The sequence below is a fragment of the Solea solea genome, chromosome 2 (assembly GCF_958295425.1).
Source record: "Solea solea chromosome 2, fSolSol10.1, whole genome shotgun sequence".
Classification (NCBI taxonomy): Eukaryota; Metazoa; Chordata; class Actinopteri; order Pleuronectiformes; family Soleidae; genus Solea; species Solea solea.
Window position 1 is genome coordinate 10,645,357 of NC_081135.1, and position 6,752 is coordinate 10,652,108.

Sequence of the window (6,752 nt, forward strand, 5' to 3'; positions counted from 1 at the left end):
ATTACATTTCTGTGTACCAACTCTGTCCACCAAGGGGCGCTACCAGCCTTCAGGACAGTATTTGTCCCCTGGCAAGGCCAAAATTATGAGTCCACCCACTTCAGAACATGTTTTCCTCCGGCTGAGCGCAGTTACTGTCTGCACACACAACACAGGTTTGTCTTTGTTTGTACAAAGGCTGTGCAGCTTAATCCAAAAGTATAATCATAGCAGCTCTTCATTAAAAGACTGACATCATTCAGTGGTATAATAATATCAACATTTTACAGCTATCACTGCAAAATGTTTGACAATTAATATTAATCAACAGCTTTCTCTTGTACAGTATAAACAAGCAGTTTTATAGTAACTTTAGTTATACCACTGTGATTCAGCAGCATTTTGTTGCATAAATACTGTATTTTACTATTATATATTACTGTGATTTAGCAGCATTTTCTTGTATAATTAATGCACGTTTACTATGGTATATCACTGTGATATTTGACTTTTATGTAATATCACACTCACACTTTCTTAAATTTCAAAAAGTAAGTATTATACTGTGAATAATCTCAGATAAAACCTGTGAAATGACAATGATGATTTATTATTAACTACATGCAACTTATGTGCAATCCTTTTGATTTTGAGGCTGTATTTAATACAAGTGTTACTGTGCATGACCGTGTGTATTTATGTGTTAATTACATCAACCTGCCACAGGGCAACAGATGGAGATTAGCCTCTGGCTACAATCTGACTCATTTCCATGTACATTAATGAGTACAATCATTATTAAATAACATTTTTTTTAAAAAGTCCTTACTTAAGTATTAAGTCATGTAACAATGTGTAGGCTGAATAAAAAGTTTAACTCAATTAAATAAAATGAAAAATCACCAACGTGTCAACCTCATGGTGGCGCTACAGGAAAACTCAAGAGATTCAATGTTATGACGACATGATTTTAAAGCTCATCTGTGAAGCACAAACATTTAGTGCATGATTTTATCAGACGACACATCTGAGAGTTGGTCAAATCTCTCAGTTTGGACCAAAGTGGTGCAGCGACCCCCCTCAACGTTATATATTTGTATAAATTATGGTTCCTGTGGAGGATAAAGCAGTAGAAAATGGATGGATGGAAAATCATGTTTACTTATCAAAAATCTATATAGAAATCTGATACAATTCAGTAAAAAGTACATTTGGGAATGAAATCAAAATAACTGAAAATGAAGGCAATGAAGCACAAATACTTCAAAAATTCAAAGATTGTCCTGTTTGGTCACATTTATATATTAAAATACTATTTGTGAAAATAAGTGTGAAATATAATAAGTGGACCACATCATGGTTCACTTCTTATATTTGAATTGTAGGGTTTTTTACTTGAGGGTGAAAAGAGATTTAATTATTTTGTTCTTCCTGTGCTAATGACAGAAGGCAGCCGAGTGTGAGTGGAGCGAGCGGCCCCACATATGGTGCTACAGCCACGAGGAACTTCAGTTTTAGTGAGCAGAAACATCCAATGTGTGCTCACAATCTGTATGAATGAGAAAAATACATGTTTTGTTTGAGAAATAGGTGGACTTCATCGACCACAACTTAATCATCTGTATAGCTGTGGTGCTCACATCTTTACACTTCATTTAAACAAATGCCATGCTAACACCAACATTATTGTTTCTGTTCATCTATTTATTTACCTTTTTTTAAACAAAATTAGTATTTTCTCTTTCATACAGACTCTGAGCACACGTTGGATGTTTCTGCTCACTAAAACTGAGATTCCTCATGACTGTAATGTCGGTTAACTCTTGAAATGCAAATTACAGAAAGGCATAAGAGATTAAATGCAAATATACATGTAAACAGGAGAATAAAATATACAAATAAATATTAAAAAGAGATGCTATAAGATCATATACAGAGAAGGGAATAAAATATAACATTTATTTAAATAAAGTGTAAAGATGTAAGCACTTAGACCACAGCTATACAGATGATAAAGAATAGAATATTAGAATATGAATAAACCAGTCAACAATGATGAATTATTATTATTATTATTGTTGTTGTTATTATTATCATAATAAAACAAAACATTTAAATTTATGTGGAAACTAAATAAACTTTTTATTTGACAAACAGTCCCGCTGATACCCAGGGAAGTTGTGTCCTCTGTCAAAGCAACTGGTTTTGCAGATTCTGCTGGGAGGCAGTGTGTGTGTAGAAAAACACTGTTATTACAGCCTGTGTGCTAATGTGTTCAAATGTAAAGTCGCTACCGTCATACTCACAGGATTTGATTGACGGCTCATCCCTAGCAACAGCACAGCTGTGAGTGCTTGGCAGCAGGGACCATGATGAGATGCATCAGTACTTCATCTGCCATCTTGAAAAAAACCAAAAGGCTATCACCATGGAAACCTGTACATGAGATATCAATTTTAACATTTTTAACAGTGAACAGTGGAGGTAAACTCTCCTCCACACTAATGTTGAGGGACAGTTAGAGATGGTGTTCACTTTGGAAGCTAAAGCTGAGAAAGGCTACACAAACAATTTAGTCAAAAACAAACAAAATCTAATAAATAAAAAAAAGTAAATTGGTAAATAAATAAGGGATAACGATGCACATTTGCTTCTCAAGTTTGTCTTTCTAGGCAGAATTTATATTTTTACCTATGATAATAATAATGTTCAATCCTTCACATTATCATTGACTTATACTCCACCTTGCGGTGGGGTGGAAGTTCAATTCGCAACTGACGCACACCCAGCATGCTCTTTGCGTGCAGCTCCAAAATCTGGGATGTGTGTTGGCTCTGTGTGCGCCCAGTATAGCCCGGCCTTAACATTTCACGTTTTGTGAAAACTTTGCAGACCATGATTAGGTTGTTTATCCTAATGGCATCTTTTATAATGTGAGACTTCACACGTTACTGTTTGAAGTTCCCTTTTATTTCTTTGGTTTGCAGCAACACAAGTCATTTTTTTTATTATTTATGTATTAATGACTCTCTGCAGGATTTGACAGTAGATACAAGTTGAGACGACTCCTTGAGGTCGTCTCCGGTGATTTTGTGTCGCGGCCTCTCAGACTTTGCTCACGTCAAAGACTGTTCTTCCGAGCTTCAGTGATGTTCCTCCTCCTCGTGTGCACGACTGTGTCTCATCTCCAGCCTCTGGCACGGTCAGGTCCAATATCTCTCACTGCACTACAAAGAAGAAAATGGCTTCCTTTGCCTCCGCAATGCACCAGTCATTCACTACTTCATCTATAAATCCATCTATATTGCGTCGACTGATCCATCTTAAATAGTCTTTGATGTAAATCGTCTCCATCTCTGTTCCCGCCTGCCCTGCAGTTACCTTACCCATAATCCTCTGCTTATGCATATCACTACAATTCTCATCTGATTTCACAGCTGTGTGTTGCCCCTGCATCTCAACATGTCAGATCCCATCTCCTAGACCGGTTTTAAATCCTATCGGGATTGATAGAGGAGCCCATGCGTTGATGCCCTTCATTGATTAAATAGCTTTAAATCATATACATTGTTTGTTATGACTAGGTCACTAATGTTCTCTCCTATTTTACCACAAATGAATCCCAGGATTGAAGCCATTACAAAGCCAGTTGCACTTTTATCGCATTTCAAATTTAGGCTACAGTTTAAATCAATATGGAATATTTTCCTAATTTAATCTGAATTGATATTAAAGGTAGGGTGGGAGATAACTTTCTAGAGCTTTTTTTTTTAACTGTACTGCTTAAAATCCTCTTCACAACCTGATTGTAACCAATTAATTAATGCATCGTCACAAAAATGAAAAACATCGGTCACCTGTGGAATGGACAGGCCTGTCAAAAACACCATCCAATCATACTGAACGGCCTGTACACCTCTTTGTGTACTAATCGTGCATGCTCAGAAGACGACGCCAGAGCTTATGCTAGCTTGCTTAATCCAACGAGACAGTTGCAGCAACGTTATGGCAGAAAAGGTACCAATAACAAGTGGTCGCCAATGAAAGACGTATTCTGGGAAAGCTGCTGCCAAGAAGAAGGCTGATGCTGAACGATCCAAGACCACAGTGAACATCGGTGCTACATTTGAACGGTGGTGATGACTGCAAAGTGATGACATGGTGGCTCTGTTTCTACTGGACCGAGTATTTGTTGTTTTTCCATCATCTCGTTGTCATATATCATTTGAAGTATCCAAAAAACTTCAACAAAAAGTACAGAAAGTTACCGATGCCATGCAGTGCTCGTGAATCCGTGTTCGTATCGCATTCCTGTGCTCTGGAGGCGTAGCGTCGGAAGTCATAGGGCATTTATTTCTTTTGTTTGCTAGTTTTCTAGTTATCTCTGATTTGTTTACAAGACACAGCACCGGAACAAACAAAACCTAAATGGGATTGCCTGTAAAGAAAATACATTTAGATGATGAGAAAAGATGAGGAGAGACAAAAAGGATGGGCATTTGAAAAGCAATCAAATAACGTTAGGATCAATTTAAGCACGCTAGGTTTTTTTTTTCATAAGTGGTTTGTCAGAAGACAAAAAGACAAAGACAGGATTTAATCACTAATGAATCTGTTAAGTTGTTTTTCTACTTTTAAGACTTCTTTTTCCAATTTTTATTTGACCAATTTTGTAATCCTCTGCAATAAATCACACTTATTTAATGTATCTATAATTTCAATGTTTTGTCCTCCTCATCAGAACCATGTGTGTGACAAACTAAACTTCCCCAGAAGAGATTTTGTATCTACACAGAGTGGCGTCATGTTTTGTTGTACAATAATAAAGCTAGAGCTTCATGTTTGAGCCCAGAGGAGTCCATAGTTCTTTACCAAATGGAAGCTTATTCATCATCGGCTTTTGCCGGCAGGCATTGTGCACCCATTACCGGCTGCATTGACTACATCAGTGGAGAGGGTCAGGCTATATTTTCCATTAGGGACATGGTGTTGCTTGTTTGGAGCGGTGGACCGACGGGGGTTTTAGAGCACACGGAAAACACTTACAGGAAGGTTTATTGTTCCCAAGACACTAGAGTGCTCCAGTTATGACTGTAGGGAACAAACTCTTATTATAAAAGAGGACGGTTGGACATTATGAAGTAGTAAAGGCTTGAACCAGGCCTCTTACTTTTTGGATAATACTTATTTATGTTAAAGTAAAGCTTTCTGTCAATTTTTGCTTTCACTTTCACTTTCTTGCTAATAAACCACACTAAATGTTACACAATGGACTTCTAAAGTTTAGGAAAACAAACCCTCTGCATTTCATAAAATGCTCTGTATGATTCACGTCAGAAAATTGAAAGATTTTTTTTAAAGAACTAAACTACAACAGAAAAGACTTTTTAAAGTTGACAGTATTTATAACATTATAGTCCAGCTTGTGGCATAGTTCAACTGATTTTGACAACATGTTTAACCGACCAAACATTATGATGTTGATATGTATGACTTTTAGTGACATATTAACATATTGCTATGACATAGGATGAACTGTAATTTGTATAAACCATCACTTAAATAGTTGCATTTTTATTTTTTTTGGACTGTTCCAGGTAATAGTCAGTTACCATCAGGCTACCAAGAGGATTGATTGTTAAGAAATGTGTTGGAGCAAAAGCTCAAAGCCAAAATCACCACTCTTCTATTATAATTCAGCCTTTTAACACACCAGGCCAGAATGGTTCACATTTATTTTTGAGCTAGAGCCTTCTATTTTTAACCTCTACTTCCTGGGATTGACTCTTTTTGTCACTCTTTCTCTCTTGCATTTTTCAACAATCAGTGAGATTGACCGCTGCTGTGATATCCCTGAATCTCTCCTTCACGCCTTTCTGCCTCCATTAGGACACGGGCACCGTGATAGGAGACATGGGCGGCTATGAGGAAAAGCTCTGTAGGAGGTAGGGGTGTAATGAGTGAAGTGTGTGTGTGGGTGTGTGTCTGTTGGCCCATGCTGGGCTCGTCACCTTGCCCGAGGCCATTGGTGGGGGGTTAGTCAACTTATAGGGTCATGGGAGCTGCCCCAGCCACTCGTCTGCCCATAATGTCATGTCTACACCTCTTTTCTCATGTTCGGGTGCTTTCCCACAACTTAACCTGTAAGCACTTTCACCTTTGACCTTAGGAGATCCTGGAAAAACTGTTCAAGCAGGCTACATTTTGAATTCAAAAGTCCAAGCCCCTTTCTTCACACTTCCCTCCAAAGCTACGCCTCCGGAGCAGTACTTTTCCATGACGCTAACTTATTTTGGATCTTGTTCAAAAGACAACGTAATGCCGAGTGAACCTACCCTGTCCAGTAGAAAAAGAGCCACCATGTCAACACTTTGCAGCCCTTTCGGGGCTTTCAGTTGTTGCCGTCATTCAAACGCAACACCGATGTTCACTCTGGTCTTGGATCGGATCAGCATCAGCCTTTTCTTTGGCAGGAGCCTTCCCAAAAATGGCACATCATCTGCAACACACTCTGATTAGTTAGATGTTAAAGAGTTGGTGGCCAAACTTAAAATATAAACACGGTGAAGTTCTGTCGCTGATGGGCAACAGAACCTGCAATAGCTCGATACAGGTTAAAAAAAATATAATTCATATGCAAATAAATTGCACAAAAAGCATCTTGTATGCAGTTCATTTTAAATTAGAGCAGACAGTCTCAATTGAATAAATAGCCAATTTCCTATACGACATGCTCAATTTTACCCCACACGCACTCCACCTTTTTGCCCCAT